Source organism: Phasianus colchicus, chromosome 10 (genome assembly GCF_987193195.1).
Source record: "Phasianus colchicus chromosome 10, bPhaCol1.hap1.1, whole genome shotgun sequence".
NCBI lineage: Eukaryota > Metazoa > Chordata > Aves > Galliformes > Phasianidae > Phasianus > Phasianus colchicus.
In genome coordinates this window covers 13,154,982-13,170,196 of record NC_143445.1, presented here as the reverse complement: position 1 = coordinate 13,170,196, position 15,215 = coordinate 13,154,982, and the positions used below count along the sequence as shown (strand labels likewise).

The 15,215-nt window shown below is 38.8% G+C and overlaps 1 long non-coding RNA gene across 6 annotated transcripts in view; it reads left to right on the top strand.

Moving 5' to 3' along the window:
• The window catches only part of LOC116230821 (uncharacterized), a 183,032-nt gene that overhangs the window by 34,549 nt on the left and 133,268 nt on the right, over nucleotides 1-15,215 (top strand). For 4 of the 6 annotated variants that reach the window (XR_016469642.1, XR_004167308.2, XR_016469645.1 and 1 more), the window contains exon 1: nucleotides 11,355-11,382. The exons of 1 other annotated variant lie outside the window; for it this stretch is intronic. This is a non-coding gene — a long non-coding RNA (uncharacterized LOC116230821). Of the gene's footprint in view, nucleotides 1-11,348; nucleotides 11,383-15,215 lie in introns of those variants that run through there. One more of the 6 variants, XR_016469641.1, reaches the window with a different exon arrangement.

Here is a 15,215-nt window from a genome sequence, read left to right as displayed (position 1 = left end):
TGGCTGCTTGCTGCCCTCCTGCCACTTGGGGAGTTTGTAATTGGCTTCCTCTCTGAGGAGATCGTGCTGAGATATTATCTACTGATGAACTGTGTGTGTTCACAGCTTTACTATTATGGGGACTGGAAGCCACTGCCAGTAAGTACTGTTCAGGCCTTTGCAGTCCCTGAAGCCAACTAACACTGTTTGCTCTTTATTCCCATATATGTTATTGGTTGTGTTATGTGGGGCTCCTGACATGTGGGACACATTTATTCAATGCAAATGTTTCTTTGTACATATGTGACTGATTACACAATTCTACTGAGTATAGATGTATTTGGCAGACATTACTAGGGTAAGAGGCACAATTCTGTCTCAGTCCACCCTGCTGGATGGAACTGATAGGGAGGAGATCTCTGTAAGGTGGTGCTCACAGGAGATTGCCCTCAAGTGATCTTTCAATTCTCCTAAAGCTAAGCTGAAGGAACTGAATCCAAATCCAAATGCTGGTATCAAACCCTGGTGACTCTGAGTCACAAAATGCCCCTGGATGTTTGAATCACTGCCCTGGACCAGTCGTACCCTTTGTTACCTTCCATCATCCTTGTGCTTTCAGAAAGTCATGGAGAAAGTAGATGATCACTGTACTTCTACTGGAAGAAAATCAGATTTTTAAAAAAAGATGCCTTTAAAATTGAATGTGGATCTTTGTTTAGTTCACCTCTGGAGGATATTCTCATGATACAAGATGTAATTTTGTGTAAATTAGGGAAAATCTCCTCATTACCAGGAGTTTTGTGTGTGGAACCTTAGTAACAGGATTTTAATATGATGAGCACTGAAACGTGTGCTTGCTATAAAAATATGTCTTTTAAGGAACATCCAGTGAATAATAGATTTGATGACTGGAATTCAGTTTTCATTGAACTGCCATAAATAAAGAGCCTTCTTCCTACCAGAATGGATTGAGATGTCTATAATGCAGAAAAGGCTTCAGGGAGCTGGCTTTATTTCACTCTTTGTTAGATCAAACAGCTCTCATTACAAAGGTTACTGGATACCTCTTCCAGTTGCAGTATTTATTAAGATCACTGGTACTGTACTGAGAATAAAGAGTTTAAAACTCTTCTTTACTTGTACCACAAAATAACATTCCTTTAAAAGCCTCCAATTTTTAGTAATATGACTGCAACATCTTGAATCCGAATCTTTTAGTAGTGTGGGCTTCTTCACATTTTCATACATTTTTAAAAAAATACAATAATGAGAAGTAGGAAATAATTTTCTTTGTTGAGAGTTGATGTTCCATACACAGATCCCCGTCTTCTGAACTTCATGAGCCAGGCTGTGAGATTTGTGAGGTTGCTTCTGCTCACTGTATTCTTTTATATGTATTCTTGATTCGTTTTCCCCATGTTGCTTAGTTCAGGGAATTGATTGTGCTTTTGCACATAGAATATAGCTCTACAGAAAGCAAGTAATTCAGATATAGATCTTCTGCTGTACCAGAAACCGCTGTGTGTCCTGGTAGATCCAGGTATCTGAATATGCTGAGCATTTGCAAACACTTTCTTAGGAACACTTCTCACCAAAGGACAATCCTTTTACCATTATGAGTTTTTCAGTCACATCTTGTTTTCAGATCTAAACATTTCCTCAGAAGAGGGACCAGGAATTGATCCCAAGTTGCTGCATCTATTATTTAGAAGTTGTAATTCTCTTTTGTCAAGGAACTGTGTTTTCAGTGTGTGTTCCCTTGCTATTTATCACAACTGAAAGTTAATGGGAAAGATTAAGAAAATAAAATTTTGAAGAAAAGATAAACACTGTGAGTCTTGCTATCCTCCTCTTGATCCCAGATCTGTACAGATGCACAAGTAATGTTAGTGGTCATCTTTTAGGAACAGGACTGTATGTTGGTGCTGTCATCCATTCTTTGTGTGAGACTGTTGGAGATCATAAGGTTTTGCTAAGACTAGAAGCCTCTGCTTAGGGCAGTATGTATTCATGTATGGCAGATAGTGAGAGAGTGGGAGAGGCAGAAGTGTCTTTTGGGATCAGAGATAAAGGTCATTTATGTAAACTTTTGAACAGCAGTGCTGCTAGTATCTGTAAGGTCTGCCTGTCCAGAGCTATGGAAATTTACATTATTATTATTTTTTTTTACAATGAGGTCCTCGAATAATTAAGATAGTTAATCTCTTTCCAGGAAACTATACACTTTAGCTTCTAGTCATTCTCAGCTGTATGCTTTAATTGTATCTCCTATAATCATTGTGAAGTACTGAAAAAGGGAGGCTGAAAAATGTGAAGACTCCAAGGAAGGTAGTGTTTCAAAACTCAGTGTTTTCTCAACGCTAGAGTTTAACTGGTTTTGGTTTGGGAGATAAGTACTAGATTTTTTTAAATTAACTTCTACTGTGAATGTAGGAAGCTGAAATGAATTGAAAGTGTGTTACATCTTAGAATCATAGCATCATAGAATGGCTTGGGTTGGAAGGGACTTTAAAGACCTGAAAGCTCCCACCACCACCCACCACCATAGGCTGGTTGCCCCCAGCATATCAGGCAACTCAAGGTACCATTCAACCTAGCCTTGAATGCCTCCAGGGACTGGGCATCTTCACTGTTTAAAGCTTATAAAATACTGTGATGATGTACTTATTTTTTCTGTCTATATGGGATTTTGCCAGGTTGTTAATTTAATAACAGTAACTGCTTTGAGGGTTTGGACTATTGAGTTTAGGGACAGATATAATGTGTAATGGGCAGGGGTGCAGGGATTGCGATTCAGGGGGCCTCAAGGGCAGAGTGCTGGGGCCTTGGGTCTGCATGAACACAGAGGAGTTGTGGGTGTACATCAAGTGCCATGTGGCCAGCTCTGCACAGGGTGCTGCCACTGCTATTGGAGAAGTAATCACAGAATGGTTTAGGTGGGAAGGGACCTTAAACATCATCTAGTTCAAACCCTGCCTTGCGCAAGGACAGACCAGGTTGCTCATAGCCCTATCCAAACTGGACTTGAGCACTGCCATAGAATATTAGATGGCACTATGGGCAGGGGTGGCATGGAAACTTTGACTTTTCTTTGTGTCCAGAGTAAATCTGTGTTTGATGAAACTCTCAGGTCACCAGAGTATTGCAGAACCCTGGTTCTTCTCCCAGGGTTCTTTCTGCAGCAGAAGGAGGTCACTTGCCTCAATGCAAACTTCTCGTCCTCCTTCAAATCTCAGGGCTTCCAGAGGACTGAGACAATCTGTAGGATGCTGAGGTGGCAGATCCCAGTTGTTTTTTACAGACCTAGAAACAGAAAGAGGTAGAGATCTCTTTCAGAAACCAGGGCCTAACTCAGCAGCAAGTGTTGGGTGTTGCACTGCTGGGAAGCAATATCTGAGCCAGAGGAGCCCAGATGCTGACAAGGCAGCAGTCAGGGCTGGGCTGGGCTCCCCAAACTGAGCTCATTCCGCTCTGCAGTTGCTTCTTAAGGGTTCGTGACATGAAGTTCATGTTCTTGGAAAGTCCTGGTCAGCAGTGTTGAAATATGGTACTATTCAATGAACACATGCTCTTTCCTCATTTCTGTGGCTGCTCTTGCCTGGCAGAGCTCTGATGCTGTCTGACCACTGGGTACAGGCATGGGCCAACTGTGCGGGGTGTGAATAGAATGTAGGAAGGCTGGATCTGCTGCTCCAGCACTGCACAGTTCTGCACAGCTGCAGGAGCTGGTGCAGGGTTGGCAGCTCCAAAAACCAGATACTGCTCTTCTCACGTGGTTTGTGACCAAGTAGGATGTAAAACTGACTCTGGTTTGCTAGACTTATGATTTATATTAATATTGAAGTGGGTAGGAATGAAGATATTTTAACTGCAGGATGTGTTTCCTTCCTGTATTTCCTTTCTTTTCTTTATCTTCCTTATTTGTTTTTCTTATTCATGTAAAAAATCTGGTGTTTGTTTAAATGAACGAAGTACAGTCTTGATAAGGAACCTTCTATTCTTGCTGCCTTCCACCTGACTGGGCAGGGAAGGCCAAGACGAGGCATCTTTTGAGAGCCCCACAGAAATTTTACTCTGGTAAAAATGTTCTGCTTTTGAGGAGCCAGGTATTTGGAGCCTTTTATTTATCCAAATGTGCTGCTATACTTTTGGAAATCAGCTTTTTCCCCTCAGACTCACAGGGCATACTTTTTCATAGTGTTTCATTGCAGGCACATGTATTGTTAGCTTGGCTTCATTATGGAACGTCCCTATAGACGTTCACCCATTCCACGTGATCATGCCAACGTTCTTTCTGTGAACTGTCAGCAAAACATACTTTAAATGTTTTCTAAAATGCTACATGCCATAAAAATAAAATTGCACAGATCATATCGTTCAAAGTAAGGTTTTTCTACACAGTGAACACTGAATGCGATAAGCCTTTGAAGTGTGACTCATTTATCAATTATTCTCACATCTATTTCAGACTCTATTTCAATCACCACACAATATGCCACTGGCATAATTTATGTTTTAGATGTGGAAAGGGCAGAATTTGAGCCAAGAAGTGTTCCTGTAGAAGGAAATAAGTTTAAAATCCTTTGGGCTGGAAGCAGTGGTTTGGAGAGGCTGTGGGACTTATTCTCAGTATGTGATACTACGTGTGAACTGAATTGAGTTCTGTTAAGAGAAGAGCACATTTTAGCCATTTGTTTACTCTTTCTTCAAGTAAATTCACCTTATTGAAGGAAACAATGTAAAAATGATGTTGAACGTAGATATGAGCTAAAATTTGAAAGCATATTAAATATGGAAATGGAGAAATCTAAGCTTTAACGTTGGTAACAACTTTTGAGTATATCTGGTTCCTTAGTTGTGCACTAGAAAAGGATAGTTGGAAACCTGCTGTCAGCACGTTAATGATTTAATGCTCTTATAGGTTCTAAGAAATATTCCGTTTAATTTCTAACTTGTCATAAAATTATCAGTTTCTGGAAAAGGCTGTGGTTATGGTAAAGCAAGCTTTTGTTTGCATGGCTTAATCATTCCTGAAAAATGGGTTTGGACTAATGAGTAATTAGTAATTTTTAAAATGTTTTTTTTTTTTTCAAAACAACAAACAAGACTTCCCATTGTGGTAAACTTAAAAACAGTGCATATTCATAAAAACACATTTATACTTCGGAACGAGAGGAGGAAAAAAGATTAGCGTTGGAGTTGGCCTCCAATTCTTGTTGGAACTAATCATTGAGATTAAAATTTAATGGAGAGGGTGCAGTGTTATCAGTGATAATTACTGTGTAAAAAATCTCTCCTAACTATGGAAAAGCTTAGAACTCAATTTTACTCTGAAAATTTCTAATTTCCAGAGAGCCACACCTAGAAGACCCTCTTAACATTATTTTCTGTGCTCTTTGAGCTGAACAGAATTACATACAGATGAATTTTCTTTGTACAGATTGCCTGTAGGAAACACTATATTTTTTACTACAGGAAATTTTTGCTGCTTCTGAATAAGAAATTCAAACAATAGGAGAATAAAAGATGGTATTTTAAACACGGGGCTATTAAAGAACCTCTTTTGGTTCCTGACACAAAACCAACTTTTTTTTTTTTTTTTTTTCCTCATCAGAGTATTTAAGAGCAAGGATGATGATTGTCATAGCTGTCTGAACACCCCATGTTCCAGGCACTTACCACTTATCAGCCCAACCCTTCCCGATTCCTGTGGGATAAAACTGGACAGGGCAGAAGTAGTTACCATCATCCCACTGGGGAGTTCAGCCACTTAAGTGCTCAGTAACTTGCTGGACATCCTGCTGTCTCATGCCGAGTGCAGTGCTGTCTGTACACCACTGTGGTCTGAAAATCACTGCTTTCTAGTTAAATTATTGTAAGCAAGAATTTTTTGAAAGTAGGATAGGGAATAGCTAAATTCCATTACTTGTCAGCTTGATATTACTTATAACAGGCGCAAGTTTCTGAGTTTTCTACTGCAGAAGTAATCCTTCCTCACACGTCTGTCACTTCTGTGAAAATCTAGTTGAAAAACCCAGTATGGTACTGAAAGCTGTGTAGGAGCTGCAGAGCCAAAGAGCCTGGCATTTTGTTGCCTTGCATCACTACTTACACCATCACAGATTACGAGTACTGTCCTAGAACAGGAAAAAAAAGAAACAATTCCCACTGTACACACATGTAGAGAGTGGGAGCTACCATTTTGCACATTTCAAAATGTATGTTTGTTCTGAACTTAGGCAAATAGCTGGGCTCTCTTGGAAAATGCTGGCCTACAAGGACTGAGTTGATTTGGAAAGTGATAATGTAGAGCTTTTGTGTATTACAATAATTGTAAAATAAAATGTGGTGTAATATAGGGTAATATGTAAAATAAGGAATATCTTTTTACCTTTAAAAGCACATCATTGCTTTATTGAAGCAACTGACCTGATTGGGATGATTCTACCATTGTACCAAGATCATTAATGAGAATTTCCCTTTTAGTATGTCAGTGCATGTGAAGAGACTTGACTTTGTTTACATAGCATAGGTAACTCATATAAAATATGACTCTCACTAATTACCTTGTATCAATAAGATCTTGGTGCTTTTATGAAGGTCCTTGACAGTTTTCTGACTCCTCTGAATAGCTTGACAGGTATCCTTGCTGTATCACCTTCTTCTGGGACACTCAAGATCACCTCTACAAAGGGTTGTAACTTCACAGTGTGTTGCACTGGTTTTGCAAATTCATTTTTCTAAAAACTGTATATCTTGATCAGTCTGTAGTTTTCAAACACTCCAAGAATTTTGAGTATTTCCATTGGAGCCAGAGCTTCGGGCTTGGTCTGAATTTAGAAGATCTAAAATCCAGCACAGAAATCCAAGGATTTGGGCATTTGACATGCATTGTGAAGTCCCTCTGGTGCAGAGTTGGAAGAGCACCTGGGTAAACAAGCAGAACTCCCCTCTCATTTACAAGACATTGTGTGGATACAGATAGGAGAAAATACTTATGTCGTGCTTCTTATCTCTGCCGCACCACCAGATATTGAAGTACTGTGGGGAAAAATGTGGGGAAACACTGCTGGGGCAAAGAATGAGGGGTTAAGGTTAATTAATGTAGTTAACTACTCCCCTTGGACCCATTTTTCTTTATGGTTAATGAAAAACAAGAAGACCTAGCAATTTTTTTTTCTAATGTTGTCTCTTAACGATCCAAAGAATCATGATATTTATTTATATGATTACATATGTTTTAAAGGCCTAATTTAGGAGGCTGCTTTCTTTACTTAATTTTGACCAGAGCACACTCTCCCCCTATTACTAAGTCATTACCTCCTAGTGCTCTCAGGCAGCCCAGCCAGGGCGAGGTGCACCTTTGACACTCCTGTTTCATAGCTTTCAGATGTTTTCTGCTTTTATTGTGTTTGGGAGCTGGGTTGTTTATCCTGTTTTTCAAAAAAGTAAAATTAGTTCCGAGGAACCCTTAATGAATGGTGGGAACATATTAGCTTGTACATAATTTAGATGGTTTTAGCTTGTTTACTGTGATCCTAATTTGCAATGGGCTGGAATGATGTATTAAGTGAACTAGGTAAATAGGAGAATGAGAACAACAGTCCACTAAGAGGAAGGTAGTATGGTTATAAGGCTATTTTTGTGTGTGTGTACATGTGTTTATTAAATGGATTTATGTTATTAAGCCTTTAACACCAGTGAGTAGCAGCATTTAGGATTCTTTGATATTTAGAAAATATGAATTCCAGAGAGTAAATGCTGGTTTCTTATAAGCCTTTCTTAGTGTACATACAAAGGAATAGAAATATGTCTATATATGGTTATATTCTTTGTATATTTACCTAAGAATATGTAAAAAAGCATGTATTGTGATATAATTTTTTTTTAATCCAAAGAATGGGAGGAGGAGGATGATCCTGATCCAGGTGACTTGTGTTCTTAATTTTCTCCTCTGCACATAAAGGGTCAGGCTCAATCCATGTTATGCAGTCAGCAGTTATTAGATGTTGAAATTATCTAATACATGATATTCACATATTGAAATACTGCTAAAATCAAAATACTAGCACGAAGACACATGCATATCCTTTTATAAACGTATTGGATGAAATATGTATATTTCCTGCAGGTAAGCAAGGAGTGTGGCTGTGTTTATGAATACATTTAGTCATTCAAATCAGTTTTCAGAGAAGGCTGGCTGATAATGAGATTGTATTTCACTTATTTGCTACTCGTATTCCTCTCATTCCACTCATATGGAGTGAGTATTCCTGACCAGTCTGTAAGGATTTGGATAACTTTTGTCTGAAGGAAGAACTGCTAAATGCCCACTGAAGGAATGCAGAATACTCTGAACAATTTGACATAAAAGATACTAACTCCTTGCTGCAATGTGCAATTCTAAACCCAAATCCTCTTCAAAGCATGAAATAATTGTAGTGAATTAGAACTATCTTATGAAGATTTGTTTGGGAATGATAGGTACATGTCATTGTTCATATTTCAATAAACAATTGATGGGCACGAGGAACCTGCATACTTTTTTCAAGAACTATTATTTCTTCTGCAGTGTTTAGATTTTTAGTTTTGAATACGGGTCTATAACCTCAAGAAATTTACCTCAACATTAGTGCAATTTGATCAGAAACAATTTCTGTTCTTGTATAATTACATTAAGTCAAAAAACCAGAATCCATACAGGAAAATGAAGCTATTTGATATAATAATTCTTTATCAGCTCACAGAATCAGCAACATTCTTGGTAATTTTCCTTGTATCTGAGCAACATGAAATCAGCACAGTACTTAGTTCCAATGTTTAGAGCCAACACGTACCAATACTGTCTCTCAGAAACGGTATGTTTCCTAGCTCATCCATTTGTTTCTGTAGGAGTGCTGAAGGAAAAAGCTAGCTCTCATTTGGAGCCAGGTGGAAAAGCCTGGTCCTAGGAAGGACCAGGTGCTTACTTAGAAGTACAACTGTAGCAAACTTTCCACAGTTGCAGGTGGAGAAGTGAGCTGGCAGAATGGCTTTCTGGCACCTCGTTAGCAAGTCTCATTTTCATTACAAGCTCGTCAGAGAGGTCAGAATTTAAGCATGTTCTGATTTTTCTTCCTTTGCACCACCTCCCTACCCTTTCTTCATTTAGGGAGGTCTTGCAAGATTTGTCTGCTTCTGTGCATTGTTTTGGGATCTCCTCTGCTTGTGTGCTCCGAAGAAAGTAAAAGCACTGTAGAAAAGTATATTAAAACAAAAGTATTGTAGAAAAGTATAGTAAGGAGGAAATGAAAGAGAAGAAAGAACATCACTAATGCCTATCTTCACATACTGCCAGTAAAATAGTCCCTTGTGTTTTTCAGTTATTCTTTGGAACTCTATTGCCTTAAAGTTGAATGGGGATCTATTACTCTAATGCAAGTTTCTTTTTCTTCTGTATTATGGCTGAGAGAAGAGAGAAACAAATGCCAAACAGCATTTCAGGGCTGATCGGGTTGAAAATGAACACCCAAATACCAGTGTCAGGTGTTTTTGAATTGCTCCCACATGTATGGATTAAATTAGGGAAAATGAAAAGAAAGCAGTTTGTGTTGTTTCAGCTGAGTGGCAGTGTGCTCTCCTTTGTGGATGTGCTGCTTTTGAGAAATACAGAGCTTAAGGAAAATGTGAGCAAAATAAAAGGACAGAAGTGCTGTTCAGAAGGTTTCTCCCTGTTTGTAGTGATGTATGTCCAGATTTCTGGAACTGGGGAAACTCAGAGTAAAAACGAGAGCTTAGCTAGGTGTGGTAAGATGTAATTGAAAGGAACCTATACAAAGAGACGAGGACAGCTGGTCATAGAGGGAGATGGAACAGACTGCCCTGGGTAGGAGGCTCCACAAACTGGAAATTATGTTTATTTTTTCTCTCCTCTGCCATTTTGTCCTTTGTTTTGCTGAAATCTGTCCAATGCTTACAACATTCTATCCCCAGACTTTCTAAGATTCATTTTGAGCCTTTCTTGGGGGAGATTTTTGTTAAAACAGCAAGTGCTTGCAAAAGCAGTGGAACGACACTCGTTATTTTCTCATCTGTGACTTGCATTTTTCTTTCTTTCTTTTTTTTTTTTTTTTGGCATTCCTTCATCACCTGAAATATGGTTTAGAGGAAACAAGTTTGCTTTGAGGGAAACTCTTAATTCTGTTTAGGTTAAGTAAATGTGGTATCATGAGATTTAACTGCCTTTGCCTTGTGAGAGCCATAAGTCAGAACTGAAATGCAGCTGTAGGCAAAACTGAATTTAGTAGAACAAAATTGGCAGAAACAAATAGCAACAGGATTTTATTTAAAACATCATTTTGTCTTAAAAAAGAAAAAAAGGTGGTGATATTGGTCTGGAATAAAATATGAAGGAAAAAAAAAAAAAACCCAAACTATTAAAACATTGCTAAAAAGAATATCTGCTTAAGGAATCATCAGTCCTTTGGACATCTAAATTCTGTCACATGTAATTGCCATTTCCTTAAGTTTAGAATACAGAAGTTGCACAAACATGAATATGGCGTCTTCCTATTTCTTATGGCAGGAGTCTCTGGAAAAAAAAACTGAACCAGTATGTATTTGTTTCATGCTGATCTGTGTGGTCTCTGGGATGCCTGCAATTGCTGACAGCTCACTGTTCTGGCTTTTCTTTTTTTTTCTTTTTTCTTTTTTTTTTTTTTTTTTGGTGTGTGTTGATATGTATACCTTTTTCTTTTGTTCATTTTACTTGCTGCTTTATGGAGAATGTGGGAGGTTATTGTTTTTAAAGGTGCCTCACCTTACTAATTTTCTGGCCAACTGCTTAGATGAAAAAAGATAACATCACAATGGAGCTGCAAATTAACCTGTGGGGTAAGTGTGACTGGAGAATTGACTTAGCTCAGTTGTCACATAAAAAAGGCAATTCACATGGCAGATTTTGTTTGAAGTAGATTTTTGTTTCAAGCTGCAAAATTGTTTAAAAATCCAGAGGCATCAGGCAGTTCTGCTTAAATACAACCAGAGGACACAGAAATGGCAACTGGGGGACAAAAATGTTTGAAATGCATAAAAGGTTACAGAAAGGGTTTGGAAGATGATGCAAAGTGTGTGTCAGTACCAGGTGGGTTAATCTTCTCTCCCCTCACTACTGACTAGACTAAGGAATGCTAAAAGTTTGTAAGAGTCTTTGTAGCAGAAATGCTGAGTCACAGCTTGAAGCAGTGATTGAGCACCTGGTGGGAAGGCAGGGCCAACCAGGGAGCTCAGGTGCATGCAGTGTACCTGAGTGATTGGAAGGGGAGGAGCCAGGATGCACCCCTTCCCAGACCTCATTTAAGGGTTGGCAGGGGGAGGCAAAGGGGTCTTGCCTGGAGGTCTCTGCGTGCTTTAGGCCTTACAGAGGTAAGAAGCTTCTTTCCTTTGTTTCTGTGGCTGTTGAATTTGAGCAAGTCCTCATTTACTGTAACTAAAGACCTCGCTGCTCTGCTGTTATTGCTGTGCTTTCCATCGTGTTACAGTCGTGGGTAGGATTTATCTGGTACTTGGATTTGACTACTGAGACTTTTGCCTGGGCAAGCTGAATGCTCCAATTTTATTTTAGTAAGCAGTCACAAAATGACTGATTTATATGGAACGTGATGAGCTGTGTTGCAGGGGAGGAGTCCTAGCTGCTGGGGTCGCAGGGCACAATTGCTTTCTTTTGAAAGTGACAGAGCAGTGTGGTCTGAATGCTTAAAAAGCAGCAGAGAGAATTGATTAATGTTCTTTTATGAGAGAAGGAGTAGAGATGGTAGAACATCCAAGGAAGCAGCTGATATCACTACAGAAAAGTGACAGGAATAGTTGACAGCAAGCCAGCCAAGGTGCAGTCATGTGCCTTGCTTTAAGAGTTAATAGATGGAAAGGGAAAAAAAGAGAGGAAAAAGATGAGTATCTGTTCTGACAACAGAAATAAAAGGAAGTACAAAAAATGAAAGGACCTGTTCAGGTCAAGTTCACCATCTCATGGGGGGCTTGAGTGGGCTGAGCTCCAGCTGGGTGGAGAAGAGCTACAGCTGCAAGAAATTTGCTGATGGAAGCAAAGAAAACATGACTTGGATGTCAAGAGACTGAAAAGAAACAGGCATTCTAGAAGTTGAGCTTATGAAGTGCCAGTTCTAGAGTTGGGGACTAAAGAAGTAAAAAATCCATAAAAACCAAGGAGGTTGGGGGGAAGGTAAATGTATATCCAATTTCAAAAATGTTTGATGCTACTCCCTGTGCTCTGTGTGTGTGAAAATGTCTCCCCCATCCAGGTATAAAGCCATTTAGACTCAGGGCGGACTTGCAAAAATGTAATGAAGCTCTTTCCTGAAGTGCAGTCTGTATGAGAAAAGCATTTTAAAGGTGCACAAGCACTTGGAGGAAAATGGGAGTGGTGATCCAGTTAAGAAATGAGGACAGTTATCAAAAGTGCTGTGATTACTATTATGGTTTGGTTTTATTTTAATGAAGTTATTGCACTATAACCCTTAAGTGTCTGGAAGCTTAAAGTATAGCTAGTGATTAAGAAGATAAATTTTAGTTGTTTTTTCTGAAAGATAGCTGGCTAAATCAAAGCATTTTCTGTCAGCCACTTTAGGCAGTTTGTTCTACCTGTGTAGTGATAACCATGTGATTGAGGAATATATAAGGTACTACATAATGTCCAAACCTTCCTATTACAGGAAGCTTGGCTGTACATTCTTTTAGCAGACTAATCGTGTTCCTTTGTTCACACTTAAGAGCTTTTTTTAATATTAATTATTCCTGTTTTCCGAGTTTATACAGTAGCATCTTTCTTTCTACAGCAGCATTAACTCTGATTTCTATTTAGAAGAGAAGCTCTGGGTAGTGTTCATAGACTTGTTCTCTGCATTTGAATTTAGGAGCTCTGTAAAGTTGTGAGGCTAATGTACTTTGTGTATACTGATGTCACTCACCACCTTTTTGGAAGAAAATAAAAGCACTGAAGCTGTAGCAACATCACTATTCCTTCAAGTGCTCTCCTGTTCTACTTCCAAACATTTGCCAACGATTTTAATAGATCCAGGAGTTTTCACCTCCTGTATTTTAGCCTTTTAGAGCTTGCTTTTGTCTTTGTGGCTAATGGCTGTTCAGGTAGGCAGGAGAGCAGGGATTGCAATCTTCTTGTGCATGGGTCCCTTATATAGGCTACAAACAGATTCCGAAATAGATCCAAGTTAATGCAATGAAGTTTGCTTCTAAACAAAACTGCTCTTACTTGGAGAGTCCTGAACAAATCTGGATTTGGTCAGCAGATATTTATCCCAGGCATTTATGATGTGAGGTTTGCCATAAGCCAGATGCACTGCACTCTGTCCACTCCTTTATTTTGGACAAATCTACGTGTGCTTGTTTTGCTGGCTAAAATTTACACTCAAGTTTACGTTCCTTGTATCCTCAAACCTTGATAAGTAGCATGTAATCAGCAGTGCTTTGTTTGCTTTCCTCTCACATGTAAATGGAATGAAATGTGTCTTCTGAGGGTCTTCTGTTTGCCTTTTTTTTTTTTACTTAAAAAAAAAAAAAGCAACAAACCTTTGGTTAGTTAATTAGAATGTTCTAGGTGTGCTAAAACCTGCTTAAAGTCTGTTTTACATCCCTTGATTGCTCAGGTTATGTGTTTATGGCACCAGTTCGAACCTTGCCTTCCAGACTGATTACTGGTATGATTTTGTGGAAGAGAACTTTACACCTAGGCTGTCTTGAGGCAGCACCTGTCCATTCAGTCCTCATGTGGTGCTCAAAAGTTTATTCAAAACACAATAATATTACCAAAAGGTTTCCTCCAGCTTTGGATCATAGAAATGCTTGAGTCCCAAGGAGCAGGTCAGTGATGTGTATAAACAACTTGTATGGATATGGCAACAGCTCACAGGCAGACAGTATCAGCTAATGTGGAAGGAGAAGTTACCACTGATTAGTTGGTGTGATTTGTTATCAGCTGTTATTTCAGCAATGGTAAGTGGCAGGTCAAATTTTCAGTGGAATTTTCCTTCCTTCTTTCAGGCAGTGTTTCCAGTATGTGCATCCCCTCTCTGAAAAGGTGATTCAATTAATGCTTAAATTTGTGGACAGTTAAAACTCTTTCACCACTCTTCCTTTGTCTGAATTGAGGATACTGGAGAACTTACTGATGTTAATCAGGCTGTGCAACAGATCTGAATGGAGAAAATGTTCACTTCTTACTCAGTAAGTTCTGAGTAGAAAATGGCAGTTGTTTTAGAGGTACTTGTAGTGCTGTGAAATAATCTATGGAAGGAAGTTGCATGTATTGTGACTACCAAAATGTCAAGAAAATTGGGAAGGAGAGCAGTAATTAGTTGGGGGAAAAAATACTGGAATGTGGGGTTGAATAATGTAAATTTCTGAGAGAGTGCCGTAAGTTTCAGAATGACTTTGCACAGAATTGTCTTTAAAAAAAAATCCCTCTCATCAACAAGGTTTCCATGTATTAACAAATTGTTTCATAAATTGACTCTGAGATGTAATCAAGAATGTGGTATCTGGTACCAGTAACTTAATGTTGCCTTGTAGCATTTGCAAAAGCAAACAACTACCACGTTCAAAAACGGAAGCAAAATTAAACTGTGCTGTTTGTACAAAGTCAAATGATTATAAATGTTGTGTTGGCTTAAGGCAAAATCCTTCTTTTCTGTCGCTGTGCAGTGTGCTTAGCTGATCAAAAGGTGCGGGAGCAGAGGGTATTTTGTGGGGGTTAAATATTATATATCACACTTTCGTGCTAATCTTAAAAGAGGCAATTAATGTGCTGTCTGCTTCCGACTCAGTATCTGCTCCCTCTCCTAGTTAGGGGCCTCAGCTAAGGTGAGGAGAGCATGAAAAGGTGCATTAGCTCATGCCTCACCACAGCAGCGAGCATGGTGCGTAGTGAACTACACCCCATTTCATTTGTGGGCTGCTCTAAAGTCTGCTGTAAATGGAGAGATTGGTTTTAATTTCTGTGAGCCGTGGGCCAGGTCTCCAGTGTTTAAAAACAATATTAGCTGATTTTTCCTTTCATTTTTAATACATTGAGATAGATTAAAGTGTTATGATTATCTTCTCTGCAAATTAAATTTTGTTTCCAAAAGGTCCTAATCCTAGCTGGAAGCTTTCTGGAATAACAATATTGAATGAATGTTAATGGTACTTGAAATCCATGCAATTAATATACTTAAAGACTTAACATG